Source organism: Cricetulus griseus, chromosome 3, assembly GCF_003668045.3.
Source record: "Cricetulus griseus strain 17A/GY chromosome 3, alternate assembly CriGri-PICRH-1.0, whole genome shotgun sequence".
In the NCBI taxonomy this organism is placed as follows: Eukaryota; Metazoa; Chordata; class Mammalia; order Rodentia; family Cricetidae; genus Cricetulus; species Cricetulus griseus.
In genome coordinates, this window is record NC_048596.1 from 242,435,271 (window position 1) to 242,459,695 (window position 24,425).

The 24,425-nt window shown below is 45.1% G+C and overlaps 1 protein-coding gene across 2 annotated transcripts in view; it reads left to right on the forward strand.

Moving 5' to 3' along the window:
- The first annotated feature begins 359 nt into the window (after positions 1-359).
- Elmo1 (engulfment and cell motility 1) overlaps positions 360-24,425 on the forward strand; it is a 523,874-nt gene continuing 499,808 nt past the window's right edge. Inside the window, exon 1 of one of the 2 annotated variants that reach the window (XM_027409370.2) lies at positions 360-828. The gene's annotated coding sequence lies outside the window, so the exon portion shown is untranslated. The remainder of the gene's footprint in view (positions 829-24,425) is intronic. The other variant, XM_027409371.2, reaches the window with a different exon arrangement.

Genomic DNA, 24,425 nt, shown 5'->3' on the forward strand with positions numbered 1-24,425 from the left:
CAGACAAGAGTCTCTGGCTTCATTGAAGGAAACCTTGTAGTTTCGACTACAGGTGATGGAGGAGAAGGAAACGGCCTGTCATTTTTGCCACGCCACCCACGACAAAGTGGCAAGACATATACGGGAGCTTCTTAGAGCAACTGTTTCAAAATAGCCCACCTAAGTTTCTTCCCCCTTCGGTGGAAAAATCTCAAATAAGCTGTCCAAAATGAAAGCTTATAAAAAAGGTACCATGAGCTTTCTGTCCCCCAGAGGTGGCGCTATGAGGGTGGCGGAGTTAATTAGTGCCTGCAAAACGCGGTTTATGAGCTCATCAGAAGTCATGCTCAGCACACACTATTTATAGCAGAACTGAGGTGTGCATTCTCAATTTTAAAGTAGAGGGACTTCAAAAAGTCGTAGGCAACCGGCCCTAGGCACCGTGCAGGGGGCGGGCAGCAGTGCGGGGGCGGGAAGCAAACGCACCAACCACGCGTGTCCGCGCGCAGGTGCCTGGGGTGGCGGCGGCAACTCCGCAGTGGCTGCCCAGGAGGAGAGTTCGCGGCAGCTCGCGGGATGCTCCCAGATGCAAGATGTGTCTCTGGCCAGCAGGAGGAAGGAAGAGGAAGTGAGAGCAGCGGCAGCCCGCGGCCGGCGACCCGAGTGTAAGTGCGTGCGTTCGGGCAGCGGCGGCGGGCGAGAATGGGCACAAGATAGAGGCAGAGCCACCGCCGTCCGCGGCCCCGAGAGGGGCGACAGAACCTCGGCCACCAGTCTACCGCCCCGGCCCCCGCCCCGGCTCTCCGGCCTCTTGGAACCCTCGTCACCGCGTCCTGCGACCCCGGGCAGGTTCGTAAAGTTTTCAGGGCTGGCGCGGCGCCCGGCTCGCTGACCTCGGCGGCCCGGGCGGGGCCCGGGCAGGACCAGGGCGCCGCGGAGACACTTTTGTTTCCTCCCGGGGGCCCCGCGGCGAGGCGGGGGGCGGGCGCGCTGCAGTTGGGAGGTCTGGGCGGAGAGGGGTCCCGAGTGACTAGAGGCACGAGGGGAGCGGACACTGGGGGCAGCTCTGGGATGGGGTTCAGGGCCGGGACCCGGGGCAGGGTGGGCTGGAGGCGTAGGGGTGCCGGAACCTAGCCGAGTGCGCCCGGGACCTTGCGGCCAGCAATAGTGGGGCGGGAGAGCCCGGAGGCTGCGCCTAGTCGCGGCGGGCGGCGAGGACTCCGGGGCTCGCTCGGGCGTCGCAGACGGGAGGGGATACCCGCAGAGCGCTCTCCCAGGATGGGGCTTGATGGGCTGCGAGGACCCCTGCGGGCGTTCGCTAGGGAAGACCCGCCTCCCGGGGCTTCGCGGGGCTTCCCTCTGGGGTTCGGGAGGGAAGGCGGCGGGGGCTTCGATGGAGAGGCTGGCGTGGGAGAGGGCGGACGTGGGGCTCTGGGGAGGGAGCGAACGAGCCGCGCACCGCGGTAGCCCAGCGGCTTTGAGGAAGAGGAAATCGAGAACTCAGCGGGCCGCGGTGCGCTTGTGTGGGGTTGGGAAGTGCTGTGCCGCGGGCGCGCGCTAGGCGTGTGTGTGTGCGTGCGTGCGTGTGTGTGTGTGTGTGAGTGTGTGTGTGTGTGTGTGTGTGTGGTGTGTGTGTGTGTGTGTCGCGCGCGTCATTGCTCGCGGGCGGGCGGGGGGGTTGCTCTCCCACTGCCCCTCGGGCTGGGGGCACGCTCCCACTGACTCTCTTGCCTGGAACCCTTTGAACTAGGCAGCTGGGGCAAAGATTGTTGGACCCGGATTGACCCGACGCTTCAGAGTTTGGCCCCAAGCTGGGACAGCTCCTAGGGCTTCTGGACAGCTCCCGAGGCACATGGAACTCAATGAAAGGCACCCAGGGGCAGTGGACCGCGTGCCTATGGCCTAAGATACAGATTGTGACTTGAGGGAAACAGAGCTAGAATTTCTGGTTTTTGTTTTCTTTGATGTACAAAATAAAAATAATCAGCTTTTACATATCAAAATCTTTTAGAACAACTTGGGACTGGAGGATCCAGTTTATTTGCAATGACTGTGAGATTGGGAAAGCTGGCAGCAGAGCGGGTCCATTAAAGGCTTCTGGTCGTGGTCTTCACCTCTTCAGCAGATCTCCAAGGTTATTTCAAGGTTTACTGTTTCCACTCCTCAATTTACAGGACTGGGGATGTTAGTGTGTTTAGAACCAGTTCACTTGCAGGCTTGTAACAAAGATTCCATACTCATTTTCTTATTCTCCCTCCCACCTTCGATGACCTTTTGATCTACTGCTCCTCACTATGGTACATTTGCTATCTTTTCAGAATTGTGGTTAAATGCGCATATGGCTTTTCTTACTGTATTTGCTACTGGGTTTTTGTTAAGTTAGATGAAGTGATAAACTGACAGAATGGCCCCAACTGGGAGGACTCCTGGTGAGGAGAAAGAGTAAGCAGGAGAAAGAGTAAGCAGGAGAAAGCTGGGGGACAGGAAACTTGGGGAGACCACAATCTGTGGAAACTCAGTGCCTGAACATCATTGGGCCACAGGGTGGGTGGTCCTATGATGGATGCCCTGCGCCCCCCCCCCACACACACGGAGTATGTCCTTGTTAACTGCAACAATTCTGACTTCCTGGTATTTTTCTTTTTTACTGCTTTTTCTCCCCAGGACCTTTGCACATGATATTCTGGCTGCCTGGGGAGTTTTCCCTCACATGTCCTGATGACTCACCTTTTGCTTCCTTCTTCTCAGTTGTCAGTTTAAAAAGCTTTGTGGACAGCTCTCCCAGGTCCTCTTGTGTTTCCCAGGTTTCCCTCTCAGTATCTGTTACTCCTTGGCATTATATATTCACCTGTTTATTTTATAATTGTCTCTCCGGTTGGCATGGAAGTTTGAGCAGGCTGGTGACCTTGTTCACAGATCTAGATGAACTTCTAGCATAGGGTAGCAATGTGTTCTGTATATGTTTTGTTGGCTGACAGATGGAGAGCTGTCCATCCTGGGAGAGGCCACTGGGGAAACATACTAAGAAAATCCCAGAGTCAGTGGTGAGTGAGAAGCCAGGCTTTTACCTTCCTCTAGTCCCTCCTCCCTGCTCTGCCACTGTTCTTCCAGACCCTTAGACATGTTAGATCTCTTCCTCAGAACTGTAGGTCCAGAGAGGTGATTGCTTGGGGTGGGGTATAAAAAGCAGGGCACTTTCTCAAAAGCCCAGCTGCTCCGATCTGTTGTCGTACCTCTCCCCTTGGAGGATATCTTTCCAAAACCCATGTTGCTTTAAGCCAAGGAAATACTCCTCTGGACAATCAGCATTACCAGAAGCAGCAAGAGGCCCACACATATGTACCCTGTCCCTCCCTCTCTCACAGAGGAGCTGAATTGAAGGCAGAGGAGGAAAGCAGAAGACAGACAAAGGAGAAAAGCAAGGAAAAGCCCTTGGAAAGGGAGAAGATGAAAAAGAATCAGGCAGGCGAGGGGCTTGTCTAAGAGCTGCTGGGTTGTAAGTGGTTCTGAAACTTCAACACCAATGAGAAGTTGGCACTTGAGTGTTCTCACGTAATATGCTTGCTTTGGGTATTTGGTGTGAGTGGGTGGGGAGAGGTGTGTGCAGGAAGGGAGGGCTTTGAAGCTCTGGCCCAGAGGATGTGGTGAGGGGGGACATGGCAAGTGGTGCACCAGTGCATGTTTGCTTATCTCATCACCTGGTCCAGCACTGAAGCTTCAGAGGCACCATGCCTATTAGAATAGTATTTGCGCTGGAACAGTGGGCTGGAAGGTTTCTCACTGGTCTGCAACCACTCTTTGATGCCTGCAGCCATCCAGAGAAATAGCTTGGTTTAGACATCCTGTTGAATTTGGAGAAGGTGGGAGATTACTAAACCTCTGTCTTACAAAGACTCAAGTGTTTGCTGCAAGAGTTGTGTAACACCAGTTCAACTCAACGGGCATAGTGCTTTGTTTGCTTAAGGTTGCAGCCCAGGAGGAGAGCCTGATACCCACTTAGCGGGTCCACATCAGCAGTCTAAAACACAAATTGAAGCAAGCAGAAGGCCAGCCCTCTGAGGAGATTGAGGCTGAAGGATCTTGAATTAGAGGAGAGACTTGGTTAATAGATCAAGACTTGCTAGAAATACATAGGAAGATGCTGCTCCATAGAAACAAGGGCTGCTGGGGTGGGTATATATAGCTCAAGGATATATATACTGACTAGCATGGACCAGGTCATGGATTCTGTCCTTAAAGCCACACAGAGAAAGACCATATGGGTTTGAGTTTTTACAATTTGCTTTAATAATTCTAGAAGTTGTGAGAATTTTTTTCAAAAGCTTGTCAGGAGTTCTGATGGAAAAGAACCCACGGGGCCATGGTTTCAGAAGCTGTTTCCTTTTACAAAACAGTTAAATTTCTTGTGAAAGGTGCCATTTCCAAATGAACCACGTGCAGTGTGAGTCTTTGACTTCACCCTAAAAATGTTAGTGTTTATAGAATTTGACATTGTTCCAGGCCCCGATGCCACCCCTATCTTGGAGGGACAGAGAACCCAAGTGACCAGCTCTTTCCTGCAGTGGTGCAGAGTCAACCATCCTCAGGAACTGTTCTTAGAGGGACATCAAAAGCACCTACAGTTACCCTGCCGAAGCGATAGCTTTGAGCTTTTGGGAATGTACTCTGCTGGACTTTTCCTTTACTGCTTACCCCCGCTATTCCCTGTGTACATGATTCTGATTACTTTTGGAGATTGCAGAGGCAGGCATTCTGTTTTGGTAGTAGCCACACTGCTGTGATGGGTAATTAGATTAGGTATTCCTGCTGATTTGGGCTTAAGACTGGCTAGCCAGAGAACAAAGCCATAGGCCAAGAACTTCCTCAGTATCCAAATCAGAAGTGTCATGAAGGCCAGCTGTGCAGATAGGGTGTGGCTTCTGTGACATGTGTGGCCCTAAAGCATTCCAGTGGGCAGCATAGTGCTTTTAGGTTCAGCAAAGCCTGTCTGCATACCCATGCACACACTGGCTGTTGTGCTCAATTTCCTGGATAGTCTAGGTTGTCTGAGTGTTAACAATGGCAACTTATCTGTGGCAAGCAGAACTGAAGCCTGCCAAGCCCTGCTGCAATCAGTGATTAAATTTAACTACTTGTGTGTCAGCCCTCCATAGTTGCAGGTATAATTTGAGCAGAATTTTGTCAGCAGCCTAAAGTGAGGCGAACAGTTAAGTATTGAGGTAGAAATATATGTGGGTGAAAGAATGCTGTCTCATCAAACAGAATTAGCCACAGCAACAACCTGGCCCAGTGCTGAGTAGAGAATTTAGTCACATGTATAAATAGAAGGAGATGCTTCTCAGTGTTCTGGGCCCCCACAAACACTGGTTTCCAGAACCTGAGCAAGATTATAATTGGAACCTCAGTTTTAGGAATTGAAGCTACAGTTTGACTATTTTAATTCTAACAGTTAATGTAGGGAACACAGCTTTACTAAGCAGAAAATGCGGGCAACTCAGTACATACTCTACTCCAGGACCACTATGATGGGTGGATGGTATTTCCGGATAACCAGTAGTGGGCTAGGGGAAAGGTGCCCAGGTAAGGCATTATGAAGCAGTGTGCCAGATTGGATCATGAGGTTAGTATGACCTTTCCTCCATGACTGCCGCTCTTTCTCTATGGCATACTGTTTTAGAAGGAATGGGAAGCCACCAACATTATCCCATTTTATGGATGTGGTCTAGAGCAATGACATGCCACAGGGGTGTTTGGATAAAGATACTGCTTAGTTGGTAAAGTGCTTGCCTTTATGGCATGGGGACCTGAGTTTGATCACCAGAAGTCATAAAAATGCTGGGGTGATGGGGATGGAGGGAGACTTGCAACTTACTCGTGTCATGTAGCACGTGTGTAATTGGCATGCTCTAGGTCAGTGAGTGATGCTGTACAAAAATGCACAATAGTACATGAAGAATGACACCTGAGGTTGTCCTCTGGCCTTCAGATTCATGAGCATCATAAGTACCCACACTCTCACACACTTATGTATATAGAGATACCAAATAAATTAAAAAAATTTTTTTTTTTCAAAACAGGGTTTTTCTGCATAACAGCTCTGGTTGTCCTGAAACTTCCTCTGTAGACTAGAATAGCCTTGAACACACAGAAATCCACCTGCCTCTGTCTCCCATGTGCTGGAATTAATGGTGTGTGCCACCACTGCCTAGCTTAAATGTTTTTGAAATAGAAAAAGAAGTAAGATATGCCCTTGGCAGTCAGGCAGTAGTGGGACACACCTTTAATTACAGCACTTGGGAGGCAGAAGCAGGCAATCTCTGTGAGTTCAGGGCCAGTCTGTTCTACCAAGTGAGTTCCAGGATAGGCTCCAAAGTTACATAGAGAAACCCTGTCTCAAGAAGAAGAAAGAAAGAAAGAAAACAGCCTTGGTGTCAGGTAAGAGTGCTGCTCAGTGGTGTAACATGTGCTTGGCCTACATGAGGCCTTGAGTTTTGAACCTCAGTGCTGTCAAAAGAAAAACAACAGAACAAATCCCTTTAGTTCAGATGGGTGTCTCTCAGGTTGCCATGACACCTAGCTTGGGGTATCTCCTACCAGTGAAATAGAGAATGTCAGGGTTGATCCTTCTGGATATCTCATTCTCAAGTTGTCCTTAACCTTGAATCTGGATCTATTTTTGGGCTCTCATATATCTGTCAGCCAAGGTCACAGTTTATTAATCTGAGAGAGGGTGGGGGAGGGGTCTTTGCCAAAGAAAAATTCTTTAACCAACACTCAAAAAAATGTGGATGAGTTATGGTGCAGGCAGAATTGTGGAACCCATTGGGAGGGAACAAGTTGACAGGAGAATATAATTCGTGGCACACTTGTCAGTTTGTCATAGCTTTGCTACTTCTGACCATGGATTAATACTCACCGAGGGAACCGAAAACCTGAGCCCATTCATTCCTTGGACAATGCAGAGGTTGCTGCTCTTCGTCTTTTCTTCTTGTAGACCATTTACCGTCTTATTGGCACTTGATTTTGGCTGGTCTCGGCCTTGGTGCCATTGACATTTTGAGCTGGATAATTCTGCCTATTGAGGATCGTCCTGTGAATTTCTGGTTGTCCACCAGCTCCCTACTCTCTGTTCACTAGGTCCCAACAGTGCCACTCAGTTGGGAACAAACAAAACTGTATCCACACTTTGCAAGTCTGTGCCTCAGGGGCCAACCCCAGCTCTCTTCTTCCCTCCCCTTCTTGGTTGCAAACCTCTGCTTTGTTCTCTGAAGAGACAGAACAATTGTGTGTAATCTGACCGTCAGGTTCTAGACTTTCAACAGCAGTTGTAAGTGCCCCAGTTTCTGTCACTGCTTATTCCTTGGAGCCTAAGGTAGTATATTCAGAGATGGGGAGCTCACCCTTTGTGTTCATTCGTTTGCCTTAGTTTCCTCTCTGACTTCCCTCACTGCTAAGTTGCAATTTCTTCCTAAGTCAAATGCTTGCAAGTCTGACTTTAGTGTTCATCCTGTAGTCCAAGAAAATGAAATAGTGAGATCCTGTCCCAGCTTCCTAGCAAGGTTTTGAGTTTGATTACTAGTTACTGTAACCTTTATATAACAGAGGGTAAATGACTGGAGAGGGCTGGTGAGTAGCTGTCTGTCAGCTTGGCTTTGTTAGAGACCTGGTCAAAGGATAAAGAAATGTCTGCCTGGAGTCCGGCTCCTGTACTTGGCAAATGCTCCTTGACAGTCAGCTGGTAATGGATATGGAAGTTCCATCAGTGTGATAGGGCCTTGTAGCAGGCCAAGGAGAAACTTTAAAGGTATTGACTTAAATGAAGTCCTTTCCCACTCAGTGGATTAGATTTCTGTGCAATCTTGTGACATTATTTTCTTATGTAATTATATGTCAACCTTTTTATTTGCCTCCTCTGGCTGCTCTAGTGTCCAGAGCAGTAGCTAGTGGTTTGTGCTGCACAGAACCTATTGCTGGGTTGTATATTAGCTGTGTTTCCCTAAGGCAGCAGCCTCCTCCGAGTCACAGCTCTGTAGCAACCCTCCACCCTTCCTTCCGCCCTTTGTACCTTTTTATTTTCAGTTTGAGATTGCATTTGGAGCACCAGAGTTTTGTGCTCTGGGGTTCAGTGGCACAGTGTACTGCATGAGATATATTTTCCAGGCCGCTACACACAATTACTCTTCATTTTGAAGTATAACGCGTTTCAAAAAATTTTCTTTTTCTGTTTTGGGGCTCTTTAACCCAAATGTATAAACCGCAGCTGGCTCTGCCCGTGGCCTTCAGAAGACGTGTGGCTTGGGAAGTTGAGCCAGTGGAGTACTTTGGTTAGACTGCACATTTTTGGCTGAATGAAGAGTGAATTCCAATAACACTCAGTAAGGCTGGTTTCAACTTGACTCCAGCCCACCCCCACACTACTCTACCCTACCATGCCCTAGATTTTTATAGTGGACTGGTACCTTAGCTACCCCAATTATGTGCTACTTAGTCGAGTGACTGCTAGTTAAACATTTTGACTTGGGGAAATGGGACCTTTTCTTTCCTGTAGTAACTAGTAAGTTTCATGAACACACAGAGAGATGCACAGGCTTACAGAGACAGAGACAGAGAGAGACAGACAGACAGACAGACAGACAGACAGACAGACAGACACACACACACACACACACACACACACACACGTACACCTTACCCAATAATGAAGGTTCCTTTGAAGCAGAGGGATGATGACTTTAGCTGCTACATTCTATTTTCTCTGACACTTGTCATCTCCATTGAATGGGAACCATGTTAAAGCAAGATGTTTATCAAGGAATGAATACTTTTAACTCTTTGGAATACTTTGAACTCTTTGGATCCACTCTACTCAGCAAGTGGCTAAGACTCATTGGAACTCTTCTCAATTACTGTTTGTTCTGCTTAGAGTTTTTGAAAAGTATCTGCCTGGATTTGCATAAAAAGTGTATTAAAAAGCTTTATTTTAAATTATATTTTAAAAAGCAATGAGAGGTGTGATATAACTGAGTGTTAAGGTCCATCATGCTCAGTGTGGACAAAGTCTTGAATTCTGTTTTCAGTATTTAAACAGAATTCACACACAGACCCCCCCCCACACAGACATGAAAGCACACACATAAATAAATAAAAACCTTAAATACATATGAAGAGTTGAACTGTTATTGCTGCCTTAACCTATCGAAGTACTTCACCCCCCGTCTTCTATCAGTCTGCCACGCCACAGCCATTTTAGCTGTACTGTATGTTCTATGGTCAAGGCACTCCACATTTGGAGCTTTTCTAGGGGTGGATGAATGAGAAGAAGGCCAGTTAAGCGATAATAATAACTACCAGCACGGTGGGTTTGCAGATCACAGGGGAAGGAGTACACAGGTGATCATTTGGGAAAGATCTAGAGAACTTATCCAGTTCAGCAGTCCTTGGTTGAGGGATGTTTGGGGGAGGCCTGGAGTCAGTTTTGCTGGGAGCTAAACATTGGGTTGAATGGAAAGGAAAGGCAAAGGCTCTTAGGCAAAGAAAACAGACACTTCAGCTTTTATGAGGACTGTCCCATTTCAGCCTGGACAAAAGACTAGACAGTACAGCAGGCAGGAGAAACCAAGGATGGCTTCTTGTCAGCTTCTATCCTCTAGACCTATCCAATTAAATGCCTAGTCTTGGGGAGAGGAATAAACAAACACAGCAGTGAGCTTGCTATGCAGAAAGGCTGCCCCACCCCCACTTCCAGCCAGGGCAGATAGGGCAGATAGGGGAAGGGGGGACAGTATGCTCTCCTAATGTTGCAGCCATCCACTGAAGAAAACAAATGGAGGATTTGGTGACTGATTGGATTTGGGAAAAGGAAAAGAATGGTTCTTTGAAGTTTGGAACTAAACAAACACACACTTGTTAATTGAGGATTCTAGCTGATTTTCAAGTGTCAGCTAGGTAGGCTAAGTTCATTATCTTGCTCAGCCTCAGTTTTCACATCTGTCAGATGGTTTAATGTAAATGCATAGCCTCTGGAGCTGCTGACATGGTAACTTTAATCCTGACTACAAAGAGGTCTTGGTGCCGTGTTTTTTTTTTTTTTTGATGATGCCATCCCTGTTACCAGTGGTTTCTATGCAGGTTTTTGACCCCAACATCTTTCTGCACTCATTTAAAGACTTATGTTGTTTATTTAACTTTCTTTAAGAGGCCTGAGCCATTCCTCTTAAAAGCTCAGTTAGACTTTGCTCCGTCTTTGCTTCACAAACAGAGGTGAAAACTGCCACATTAGTATAAATAACATTGATTGCAAATGAAATGAACCAATATTAATAGACAATGCTACCAATTTGGTGTGCTCAAATGAAAACCCATGTAAGTCGATATGTATCTCTAGTTCAATACCTGCCAACCTGGGATTTCATTTTATTGCTAATCCACTGGGGATAGAAATTAGAGGTTGTTTATGGCTCTTCCCCATCCACTGATTCCCACTTTCTGAAACAGGACTGTTTATACCTGTCCTGCTACAGGTAGGAGCCCTGTGAGAAACTCCCAAGTTAGTGGGGTCCTACTGAGTAGCAATGGACAGGCATTCAATTTCAGATGAACTAGGTTTTATATGATTACGTTGTTTGTAAAGGAAGGTCAGTGGTCCCTAAATACTTTGTAAGCATCCCCTCCAAATCACTTAGAACCTTCTGGAAAGTAAATGATGGCTTAAAGTTTCAATGGAATGTTGGTGGATGTAAAGTGTTCAACTTTCTTCTTTAACCTGAACTGGCTCATTAGATTGTCAGCCAGAAACAAAGTTATTCTAAGTGTAAGACCGAAAGGGAAAAAGAGGAGGACCATGGCCCAAAGGGAAAGATCCACAATAGCTCTGCTGTACCAGTATAATTAGTTGTACCAATTTTCTCACTTTTCAAAGTGTTCCATGTAAAACATTTTATTCCATGTCCACTTTAAGCCACTGCCATGGTTCCCATTTTTATTTGATAGTTCTGGCCATTGTTTGTTTGGCCACCTGCTCTGCTCTGTAAGTTCCTCCAGAAAGGCGGAAGCTAGCATGTAGACTTACTAGAGTCTTACACGGTAGCTCATATACCCATGGAATGGTCATTTAGTAATGGCTTTTGTGAGTGGATTAAAAGAAAGATAAACTTCAGTTTAGACGCTGTCATGAACTGAAGCATAGGCTTGAGAGGGGAATGTTCCAGTGGAAAGAACTTCTTTAGACTTTGTTTTGGAAGTGAGACCATGACTACAGTCATGAAAAGCCACTAGCAAATTACATACTGTCTTCAGTTTATAACAATTTCAGACCTTTGTTGCTGTTCCCAGGTGGAATGGTACAAATCCTTCAGCTTCTCACGAGTTATGTAGCAGTATTTCCTAGCAGGCTTGCTGCATATCTTGAAAGGGAGGTCTAGAATGCACATTGCATGGCAGGCTAGGCAAGGAAAGACAATGCAAGGCATGCACATGACAAGACAAGGCAGGGAAAGACATGCACATGGAGAGAAAGGCAAGGGAAGGCAAGTGATGTACATGGCAGGGCAAGGCAAGGCAAGGCTAAGCATGTCCATGGCAAGGAAAGGCATGCTAATTATAAGCAAGGAAAGTCAAGTCATGGGCATGCCCAAGGCAAGGCAAGACAAGGCATGTGTATGGCAAGGCAAGGCAAGGCAAGACAAGACATGTGTGTGGCAAGGCAAGGCAAGGGCATGGGGCCTTCTAGAAGTGGAGTTATATTTGGTTATGAGCCTCTTTATGGATGCTGGGAATGGAACACCAGGTCCTCTGCAAGATTAACAGGTGTTCTTAACCAGTGAAACATCTCTAAACCCTCTGTGGCACATTTCAAATGCACTGAGGAATGTGATATGAAATTATTGGTGCTATGTGGGCACATAGTAGGAGCATTGATGCTGTCAGCCTGGGGAATGGTGGAAGGGATTTTACTGAAGAAAAAAGAGGTGTTCTTCCCAAAGAAATGAGAAGGGTGGATTTTGACTTTGTAGGAACTAAAGTCCCGAACTCTCAGGCCTGGGGAACTGTATCCCTGTGTTAAATTGGGGAGGTCGGCTGAAGGGGACCGTGGGTCTGGGCTTTATCCACAAGTCAGTGAGAGGTCACACATGTCTTTTCCCTGAGGAGTGGCAGGGCAACATCTATGCTATGAAAAGCTCTTCCTGGCTACAGTGTATAAACCATACATCATTTCATATTGGTCACAATATGACTGCTATTACTACCTTTAGAATCCAACAATTTCTAAAAGAATCAATTTAGTCATTAGTTTAAATCCTTCAGATTTTAAGCAGCAGTTTAAAGGAGTGAGTCAGTAAGGGTATGGCAGCCACGAGGAATGAGGGAGGACTTGGATCGTGGTTCTCAGTTTTCAGAAGGCCTCAGATTCTTGGGGACCCAGGAACTGCATCTCAGTCAGATCCTGATGAGCAGGCTCCGGTTTAAGGGAACTATTGTCCTTGTAGGAACTGAAAAGAGAATAAGGTCCCGGGGAATCCAAACCTCAGCTGTCAGCCAGCAGAGGGTGGGACCAGTGGCTACCCAGGTTTCAGCCTAGGCTCCTTTTCCCATTCTGCAAGGATTTTCTTCCAGTGCACTTGAAATGGATTCTAAATCCTTCAAATTTCTGCTAATTTATTTTCTAATGCTTTCATATGTGGCTCTTTTCTTAGCTCTGTGCCTTACGCTGGCTCACTCTGTGGGTGTTTGCTATCTTTTTATTTTGTTGATGTTTACTGACAACCTTTCTCTGTGAGTCCTGGGTTCAGCTGACAGACAGGTGAGAGGAGGTGCCTGTGTGACAACTGAGAGGCACCTCTCTGGATATGGCCTGATTTGCCCTGCAGCAGGAGGCTGATCTCAGTGTACAGGGAAAGATCGGTTCACAATTGCCACAATGGAGAGCTGTATGCTGGCGTGGAGGGCCAGGGACTTGGGGAGAATAGCTGGGGAGGGGCAGGTCTCTCTTTTACGTTCCTGTTTCCTATGCTTGTCTCCAGAAGGACAGAGCTGGGCTGCACACAGATCTTCTGCATTAAGCCGGTAGCAGAACTCAGAATTCCTGCTTAACTATGAACAGGGAGAGATGAATGTGAAGGGCAAATGTCAGGCAGAAGAGAGGCCACACAGAAAGAATCACATAGCCTGTAGTGAGTGGTGGACAGAGGACTCAGAAGTGCCTGAGTCTACTTGATGCCACTGGGTGGTCCCCTCATCTGGGAACCTTCTGGCATGCCCTAGTGCTAGTTCCCTGGATGCACTTGTCCCTATGCTGGCAATGCTCATGTCACCTTCTTTTCTGGTTAATGATTGTTTCCCTTAGTGGCCTGGAGGATTTAAGTAGGTGTGCTATGCTAAGTCTCCAAGAAGTGCCAACGGGCATGTGTAGAAGGAAGTGTTGTTACCCATGTGTAGGTGCTCTGTGTTCTTTTACAGTCATTTTTGGGACAGACTTTCAATTGTCTTTTTGGATGTGCCTGAGTCAGGGCCCCAGGAGCAGTACATTCAGGAATGACTGGCATGTGACTCTCCTTGGCCCAAATTTGTTGAAGACCAGTCTTGCCTGAGGTCACTATGACAGAAGAGCATCTGGCTGTGGGTCAGAGATTGTGTCAGATGTAGGGAAGCACATGTATTGGCTGTGGAGCGTCCTGTCCCCTGGAGGCTGTGGTGTCATTCGTCTGGGCCCAGATCTACCCCTGACTTTCCAGAAGAGAGCTCGGCCAGTCAGTCTGCTATTGTATTACCTCTGCTCAAGAGGCAGGGCTTGCTTGCCTCCTGTGATTGTCTCCTAGTCATACAGAATCCTTGGGGGGTGTAAACAGAGAAGACCACAACTGGCAAGAATGTTGGAACTTTTTTATGGGTCAGATTTTAGCTCTTCTGCCCTCTTCACCTCAGGACAGCCAGTGTTGAACTTGGAGTCTATTTTATCCCCCCCTCCCCACCCTCTTCATTCTTCCCTAGTTCCTGCGGGTGACCAGACATTTGTGACACACACTGGGGGTTGGGATCTTTACCACATATGTGGTTGCCCACACTTCATTTATTATATTCTGAAAGGACCATGGCCTTGATAATTTATGGTTCTGGGCTATAACTGCATATTATATCTGGAGCAGCTATCAGAGTTTTCAGCTAGCAATTGAAATTTGATAGTGCCTGGGCTCTTCCTTGTTGGAATGATTTATCCTGATGTCCAAGTGCTGAGCCAAGCCCATTTCTTTGAAACCAAATAGTGCCCACATAGCAACTTCCAACTTAAATGCTCTGCGTTCTCTCTGAGCAGACCTGCGCTTTTGGAACCACACGCTGTGATCCTTTCCAGCCAGTTTCCCCCTTGCAGAAAAACCGACAGCCCCTTGCTTCCTCAGCCTGTGGATGCTTCCAGTCACTAAAGATGTCTACTTTAGTTGTTCATTCTGGGTGGAGAAATAATCACAGGATGGTGTCAGGGGCCCACAGAGAGAGGGGCCTGAGCCAAGACTCCAAAGACCATTTGGCCTCCATAAGCTCTTTTTCTAGCTGGGACCACAGTGGGCTTTGGGTCTCCTGGAATTACTGTCATCAAAGCCATTGTCCAGTAGTCCCTGAAAGGTCTGACTCCCTCTTTTTTCTCCCAATACACAGACAGTCTGGGGCAAACACTGTATGTACATTATAAGAAGAGAGACTTTGGCAGGCTACATTTCTGGCAGAATAGTAGCATTCGTTTTCAAAGGAAGCTGACCTTGCCTTTATTCTGGGTCTGTACACTGGGAACTGGTTGAGAGGCCAAAACTTTGTTCTTATGATTTAGACTTGACCTTTGTTCACTTGAACTGGAACTTTCCTGTCATACAGACCAAATGAGGATTCTATAGCCTTTTGTGTTAGTCTATTTTCTGGATACTATAAGAAAATGCCTAAGGCTAGGCAAGTTTATAAAAACGTTTATTTTGTCTCACAATTCTGGAGTGCAAGGTTGAGGCCTGCATCTGGTATGCCTGCTGATTTCCATGCTTGTTCAGAATATCACATGGGAAGAGAAAGAGTATACACAAGTCTCTTTTGGCCTCTTCTAAGAAACAACAAATGTTCAGTTCTGGGAGCTCCACTCTGTGACCTAATTCTAATTGTCTCCCAACATCTGTACCTTTAAATACCACCATTAGATGAACTTTCTACCCCTTTATCATTTTACCGTGGGATTAAATCCTAAATGTACCCATGGGGAGCAGTCTCAAATCATATCTAAAAATGGTTTCCCAGGCTTCCCATTTTTCTAGAGTCTAGAATATCATGATTAACTGGCAAGCCTTCAGGCCTGTACAGGTTACACTCTACATTGCTATGATGACACAACCAGCCATTTTCTAACTGTCTATTGTGAGGCCTGACCTGGTGACTCTATCATGTACTTCCTTTAAACAGCTTTGAGGATCATGACTGAAACAGATCCTGGTTGGAATTACCTGCCACTTATTTAAGGTAAAATTATAAGCTTTTAAAAGTCTTATTTCCTGTGTATAAGTGGAAATTATGACCATGTGTGATCAAGATAAAAGAAAAATGTCATCATTGGAGATCAAAGGAGAGCTCTTAGGCCTTGCAGAAGGCCTAATTATTTGGTATACATGTGTGTGTGTGTTTTCAATTAATCAACACACACACACACACACACACACACACACACACACACACTCTCTCTCTCTCTCTCTCTCTCTCTCTCTCTCTCTCTCTCTCTCTCAACCTATCCTCTAAACTTTTGTGGCTAAGGCCTTTAGGGGTTAGAAGTCATTGGTGGGCTCACAGTGTAGATCGTTTATGACTATTTTCCTATGTTCTTCAAGTTTGTTGGCAGTCTGAAACACATGGTAATTTAATTTCAAGTAAGAATAAAAATGACATTGTCACTTAAACAGCTTATGACAATCAAAACACACAGCATTTTATGCTTCTCTTAACGTCATGATATAAATTTCAGGTTTGCTGGCTTTTCTAGTATCAGGGTTTGCTTCCTGAGTCTGAGTGGGACAAGTGCCCCTTCCTCCTGTGTCCGTGATGCTCTGAGGACTGTTGTGAGTCCCATCATGGACTTCAATTTGATTTATTCTTTGAGCACTCAATGCTAGCCAGAGAAGTAGAGATACAGGCATGATTTGCCTTCCCAGGAAAGGATGAGTAGTCCTGGACACAGCTAGAGCCTTTGGTTGATGCTATCCTGCAGGCTGAGTTCAGAGAGGCCAATGTGTGCCTAGTGGGGGGTCCTGTTTTGGTGGAGTTCTGAGGTGTCCAGTGATTAAGCACTGAATTTGGGATGTAAAGGTCTAAGTCTCAGGGCTGCCACTGACTACTGTCTGTGTCCTGCTTCGTGGCCTTCTTAGCTGTAAATGTTGAGGGCGATGGCTAGACAAGGCTGATGGGAAGCAAGAAGGAATCTGTAGCTTCGTCAGGTGCTTGGGAGTAAGAAGTCACCAGTGCACTCACAGAACATACCAGAACCCACGCAGCAACCTGAAAGGTTAAACTTGAATCTTGGCAACAGAAATCCTGATTCTGGGAGAGTTCCTAGAATCCGTTATGCAAAGCCCCAGGTGATTGTGGTAAGAAGCCCCCTCTGTAGATCTCTGGATGACTTCTAGATCTTTCTTCATCCTTTTTTCTGCCTGTTTCCATCTTCAGGGTCTTCTTCATAAAGGCATGCTGACCCAGGCAGCTTTCCCTAGTGGATCATTTTATGCTTCTGTATAGAAAAGGAAAACAAAAAGAAAGAAAAAGGAAAATGTGTGTGCTTTTCCACTTCCTCATTTCCCCAGCTGGCCTGGGAGCACATGAATGTAACTATGGTATCTCATCAGACATCTTTTAATCTACTGTGTACTTCCACTTCCTGGCAAAGGAAGTGGAGATTTTCACAGATGGCCAAATGGGAGAGTGGTGAAACTGACCAGCCCTTTCTCTTCTACTTACTGTCTGTCTTAGGCCTATATTATGTCACTGTGATGAAACACCAGGTTCTGAGTATTCCATAATGAAAATCATTCACAGTTCTGGAGGTTCAGAGCCATGGTGTTGCTGTGGACCCTGCTTTGGGGAAGGGAGATGCCGTCACAGAAGCAGGAATGTGTGACAGAAAACCAGAGTTGATCTATGAAAACTGTATTAATCCCTACCAAGGTCAATGACTCCAGAGACCTCTTAAAGGTCTAAATAGTTCTTAACATCACCATACTGGGCACCAAGCCCATTGTGGACACTTTAGAGGACACATTTAAACCATATCTATACCACAGCATCACCTCTAGGGAAGACTTAAATGTTCCAGCTAGGACAAGAGGTGTAGCTTGGTGGAGTAATTTTCTAGCAGGGGACCCCAGCCCCACTAAACAAGTAATAAAATGAAGAAATGTTTCAAATTGCTTATATATTTGGGATTGCCCACTGAGATGTGCAGTCTGTGTTGGCTGCTGCTTTTTCAACATGTGGTGGTTACAGAGGTCACCAACTGTATTCCATCTGTTGATGAGAAGCCCCAGAACAGATAGATGTACATTCATGGAGGGTCATCTTTGGGGATGAAGACAGGTGAGGTGTGGACATTTGATCTAGGTGTTTTGCTTTGCAACTCTTTCCATGTTACTGCTTGGCATTTCCTTCTCCAAACCTCTCTTGCTCCATTGAAAAGGAGCCTACAGTGTGTGTGTGTGTGTGTGTGTGTGTGTGTGTGTGTGTGTGTGTGTGTGTGTGTGTGTGTCCATCTGAGTCCTCACCTAGATGGTCGGAACCTCACCAAGAGAAGGAAGACTGACTTCCTTGTGTCCTCCCACACGCACAGTTCTGGGTGGCACCATCCCACGTAATGGAGCTCCACACACTGCCAAGGCTGCATCTAAAATTTAAACACATTCGAAGGAGAATTGAGAGTGGCTGGGGGAAAGGTAACATTTCCCTGTAGGAAGCATAAATGCCACCGTCTGTGTTACGGTCCTGCTTTTGGATTAAGGACAGAATGTTGATTAAAAAGTAAAATGCTCATCTTCTCAGCAGTGATTAATTTGTGTGTTGCTCTCCTTTTATCTGGTGAGTTTTTGAATTTTTGAAAACACAAAGTGTGAAATGTATTTCCTAGGGGTCTTTCTAATGCGCCTTTTTAGTTTATTGTTTTGATCCTTAGGCTATGTGCTAACTTGAAAAAGAGCCAGCCTTGTAGGAAAGAATTTCATCTCACGAATCTGGATCCTGATCAGTGCTCAGATGACAGTAGCTCCTGGGCTCTGCGTGTACACATGCTATTAACTGGTTCTGCCCAGCCCCTGTCTGGAATAGAATACCACGTAGTCACAGCTGCTAACCAGCAGCACAACAGTGTTTGTTACTTTGAGTTTTGCAAGCTCTTACGAGTTATTTTTGCATTCATACAATTTTAATATTTAGGGACATGTTGTACCACTTTCCAGGTACTGAAAGTGATCATTCAGTTTTTTTTCTTTTATTAGGTACTAATTTAGCTTGGAAAATTGTTTTTTTTATGGATACTGTGTCTTTGACCTAGTTCTCGGTTCCCTGGGCTGTGTGTCCTCAGAAGATGAAGTTTATAATATTAATAATGTCTCCTTATTAGTTCCTTTCAAATGAACCCCCCACCTCTACTGTGTGCATCCTTCATGTTGATAAACGCCCTAAGAATACCTATGGGCTGCTTCTTTGGATCAGTAGACTAGCCTGGGTATTGTCATTGTTGTTTCATGTAGCACCATTTGTGTGCCCAGGGTGGAGGTAGCTAAATGAAGGCTCAAGGGCCTTCCTGCAATGGAAGAGCCTGCCATTCACAGGAGAAAAGAGCTGTCAACTCCTGTCTCCTCTAACTATAATTTGCTGCAGCCTGAAAGTGGGTAAGTGGCAGCTATTAAAAGGGCTTTGGAATAATTGCAGCTAAAAGCAAAGATATTATTATCTACACTTACACTCATTTTTTACTCATAGCGGGGCTAAATATTTGGAGTCTATAAAGTGCATGCAAAATACCATCCTAGGTCAATTCATATATGACTAGTTTGATAATAATTATTCTTCTTTACCATTTTTGTGGACATCTGAAGCAGAGTGACCATTTTGGTGTAAGCTCGGACAGTCTGACTGCTGCAGATGTGAGGTGACTGGGACTGTTCTTTCGGGTGATTGGATCTGCAGAGCATAAGCCTTTTCTGGGGAAGAGAGGTCTCTTATTCTTGGCTAGGCGCCATCATGTCTGCTGCTTGCATTTTGTGAATTTTAGAATTTGAAAAAGTTCAAAACACAGGTTACAAAACTGCCGTCTCTGGTTACAGGTTTCTAATGCCCCCCTCTGACCTGTGCAAGCACTGTACTCATGTGGTGCATATGTGTACATGCAGGCATAACACCTATGCAATCAATATGAAAACATAAAACATCTTTAAAAAGATGGAAATATCTTAGTTGATGTTCTAGTGCTGTGATGAGACACAGTGACCTTGGCAACTCTTATAAAGGAAAGCATTTAATTGGGGCTTGCTTGCAGTTTCAGAGGAAGCATGGCATCATGCAGGCAGACACAGTGGTGGAGAAGGAGCTGAAAGTCCTGCATCTGGATCTGCAGGCAGCAGGAAGTGAAAAGAGACTCTGGGACTGGCTTGGGCTTTTAAAACCCCAAACCCACCCCCAGGGGCAGACTTCCCCCAACAAAGCCACACATACTCCCAACAAGGGACTGGTCAGTGCAACAGGTAAGGGGGGAGTGGAAATCTCACTACAAACACCACACCCCTTTATCCTTTTAAATAGTGTCATTCCCTAGTTTTCAATTATATGGGCCTATGGGGACCATTCCCATTCAAACTACCACAGAGAGTGACCTAGGATGACACTGGTGTGCACCTGTGTTCACCTACGAAACACAAAATTTTTGAAAATGCCTCATCTCTCAGCTAATTTAGCACCTTGCAGAGGTGTTTTATTTTGTCACCTGGACTTGAGAAAACCTGTCCATTTAGCCAAACCATTTAATTCTAAATAATTGTGTATATTAATTTGCTTGACAGGAAAATGATTGAAGTATTTGAGCCTAAGAGAGAGTTGGGCATGGCATTCTTTCTTTGGAATCCCATGAGTCATTTCTGGGGCTGTGTTAGTCAGCTGTCATGTGATAAATGCCTGAGACAATCAATTGAAGAAGGAAAGGTTCATTTTGGCTCACAATTTCAGAGGTGTTGAACATAGTAGCTTGGGCCAGTTGCCTTTTGGCTTGAGGGAAGCAGCATAACAGAGCTGGGAGCACAGTGCACAGTTGTCTTGGCTGCCAGAAAAGAGAGGGGGGAGGGCTGATGGAGGGAGGCCTGTGGAGGACATTCAAGGACCAACTGATAGTGATGTGCTGTGTTAAGTGACTTGCATGTAGTTTCCAATGTGCAGATATTTTCTCTTCTGAAAACTCAAACTCACCTTTGAGAACATTCACAGAACCCTTCCCAGGCAGTATAGTGGTCCAGAGAAAATACATGCACACTGGAGGAAGGATCTTGGCTAGAAATGCCAAGTTAATGTTTTTCTGAATATTGAGAAAATGGGTTACACACTGAGACTGACTTTTAAGGAATGCTTATGTAATTCTTTATTCATTGTTATGTGTGTTTGAAAAAAGTAGAGCAAGTACATTAAATACGATTTCATTGACTTCTTGTGTGAGATAAGACTAGGCTATAGTGACTTTAAGAGAAATATCAAGTAGAATTCATCTGGAAAATGATATTTCAAGAAGAGTTTGGGAAGCACTGATGTCAGCCCAAGCCCGAAGGATGGAGAGGGATAGATTTGCTGGTTAGCATGAACCTCTGTTAGCTTGTCCTCTGTGGAGCGTTTGCTTAAGAAGGATGCAGTAATTTCTTTATATCATTTTGTCTTAGTACAGTCCTTTAATTACCATTATTCTTGTCTTGTAGATGAGAAAATTGAAAGTCTAAAGACAGTGAGTAACTTTCCACAGGCTAGACCCTGGAGGAGACTGGGCTGAATGGGAGGATGGATGGCATCTCTGTCCATCCTAACTCAGTGGCTGTAGCTAACTGACATCAAAGGAGACTTTTAAGAATAGTTCTTTTGTTAAGAGATTAGAAAGGCCCTTAGGAGCAAATATTTATTAAGGGCTTACAAAGTGTGCTAAACTGTTGCAGGTGCTAGAGACCTCAGATTTGTTCTGGAGACTCTTGTCAACCAAGGGCTGGTTGCCCTAACAGAGTGCGAACCTGCATAGGACATCCTTGGGGAAATTCTCTACATCATCATGCTGAGGATGTGGGAACCTATAGTCAAATTTTTTTTCCTGTAATATTAATGGTTTTCCACCTTGTTTAACAACAGCCTTTCTCCTTCCTCCAATTAAACTTGGTATATGTGCTGACATTATATTCTATGAGAACCCATTTAGAATATAGTCTAACCCTTTTAAAGTCATTTACACAAGGAAAAATCAAAGGTCCATGATAACTTGCTAACAGTCACATCTAGTTGTTGGCAGAGTTTGTATTGTTTATTCATTCAGTAGATACACATCTACTGTCTCCTGTGTTCCAGATATTTTAGGAACCACAGTGAACAAGAAAAATATATAAAAAGTCAAATAAATGGTTTTCATTAATAGTTCAGTGTTTACTATACCACTACCCCTCCACTACCATAGTTTATACATTAGAATAATAATCACTGATGTGACAGTGTTAGAAGGTAGGGCAATGGGAAGTGATGTGGTACTGCAGGTAGGGATCCCAGAGAACACTCTTCATCTCTCTAAGATTGCAATGTCCCAACTGGAGGAGATTCTTCACCAGAACTTGGTCACACAGGCATTGAACTCTCAGACTCCCAGCCTCTAGAACTGAGAGATGTAAATATCTGTCATGAAACCTTAGGACATGGCACTTCGAGCAGCCTGAATTGATTAAGAAACAAAAAGAGAGAGGTTGGAAAGGCCCACTGCTCCTGAGCATTCTCATGACAGAGGGCGTGCCCTCTTCATCATTCATCTCCATATCCCCAGTTTCTTATATGAGGCAGAGGCAACCAGACTTGAATAAATATTTATTGGATAAATTAACAGTGTGTTGATAAGTTGGATTTTTTCCATTTATTCTGTGACTAAATAATAATGATAGTAACTATTTGTTTTAGGGTGTGTTACTCTTTTGCAGATTCAAAACAGAATATTCCACGTGGCCCCTAGACTGAAGTATGTTTTTCTGGTGGTCACCAGAGTTGAGAAGCCAGTTTTAAATATCACTGACCTTACACACTCATTAAAGGACAGGTTGTTTATGCAACAAGTTGTATTTGAAAGTCATCTCTACAGGTTTTTCAGCATTGCTGACTTGTGTTATTTTTAGGTCATCTCTCTCTCTCTCTCTAATGTATATATTTAAGTTCCTAGACTTTTGGTCATGTTATTAAAATACCAGTCTTCAAGGCCTTACTCAACTTGCTGATATCAACTTGTTGGTGGGGCATATATAATTTATTCAATGGAAGCCAGAACCTCAGGGAACAGTCAATCTTCTATGGGCTAAATTAGAGGATGCTAGGCAATATATCCAGCTGGCAATTTTTCTTTGTGCATTGTAAAGTTCTGAAAATTTTCCCATGAGTAGTAAGGACTTAATAGAAGGTTCCACAGCCCCCTCCCCCATGTGTGATAGGATTCAAGAAAAGGGATGTGGCTAATGCCATTAGGAGACAGCTGTGTGCTAGAGGCTCTGAGCATTCCAAATGGTCATACTAGCCAGACAGCTAGAGTAAGTTGAGTGTGTGCTACAGTTTGCTTTGCCTTGAGCAGACGGTCCTTGATTCAGGGGACCCTGATCTTCATTTTACAGGGGACTCCCTGCATCAGTGGGTCCTCTCCCCACAGGGTCCATGGATTATCACACAGCAGAGAAGAACAGTAAGTCCTGGGCAAACCTTCAGAGAAAGCAGATCATTTAGTTGAAGGAACGGTGTCATCAGCTTCAGAGAGTAATATTTTAGAGATTGTGGATGCATTCTCTCTGGTAGAGGACACTTATTTAGAAGAAGAGAGAGGGAAGTGAAGCTGACACCAGTTGTCAAAACCATTTCTAAGGTTATTGTGGAAACCTTTCTTCGAGAGGAGACTTCCTTGAGAAGGAACAGTTTCATCCTGCATGGCTCTAAGGATCATAGAACAACAGACATGCATGTATATTTGGAGTAATATTTGAGTAATAAAGTAAATGGGAAGCTGTTAGTTTCCTTTGGCTTCAGCAGGGAAAGCTTTTAGAAGTTAGGTAGAGAGATATGGGTTTTGTCGTAATTGTGGTTTGTACCAGGTTGTCTGATGAAATGGTAGCATATGCTATTGAAGAGGAACAGTGCAGGCTTTCTCCTTACATACTGTTAGGACATAATTTGTAATGGGGAATACACTCAGAGCAAAAAGCACAGGATCTGGATCCCCTTTCAGTTTAGTTAGCTGTGGATTTAAGTGAGCTATATAGTGTTGCCTAGTTTTACTTTCCTCTGCTGTAATATGGAGGTAATAATGCAGACCGTAGACTTTGCAGTGCTAAAGATACCTGGCATATGGGAGAGTCCAACAAACAGTTGCTTTTACTAGGAAGCAGCATTAAGAGGTCCTTGCCAGGTCCAGAAAGGAACTCTGAAATGCTCTATGTGGTGCCCCAAGGCTCACTGACCTCAACCCAAGTGACATCATGCTTTCGTGAGTTTTGGTTCTTGTCTCAGGGCATATGACTCCGAAGTCACTTTATTCATTTTAAAAGCCTGTTCATAAAATCGATAAATGTTGCCAACCCCCTCTGTCCTTATACACCTGCTTCAGTATTAATAAAATCCAATGAAACATTTAAAACGCTGAAAGCCAAGCCTCACGAGTAAACAAAATCCTGTTTGGCACATTCCTGCCAGCAGCTGGACCCTTCAAAAGAACCAGGCAAGCTACACCAGCATATGTATTAATGCCACTCATATGCTGTGGCTTGTACCAGCTCCCTGAGGCCAAAGCACAGCACAGACTGGACGTGGGGTGGGGGCTGGCGGTGAGATGGATGAATTAAGCCAATAACATCCAGCTCCTCAGTCAGAAAGATGTAAATTCTTTCTTTAAACTCAGAAATAAGACTCTGACAGGGCTGAAAAAGACATTGATGAATAATGCGGGCTTGTTTCCCCGTCACATTTCTTTCTCTGGATGTTGAGCGCGTAACCAGGAATCGATAAATACTGTGTGCTTGTTTAGTGAATCAAGTTGGGGTGAGAAGTCTGTGATGTTGACATAGAGAAAAGCTAATTTTCTTATGCCCGGATTGGCTATAATCTTGTTAGCCAGATGTTCTAAGCATCAGAGCACAGCATCCTGACGAGCCACAGTTATCTTTGTTGCACAATGCAATTGGATTGTGAAC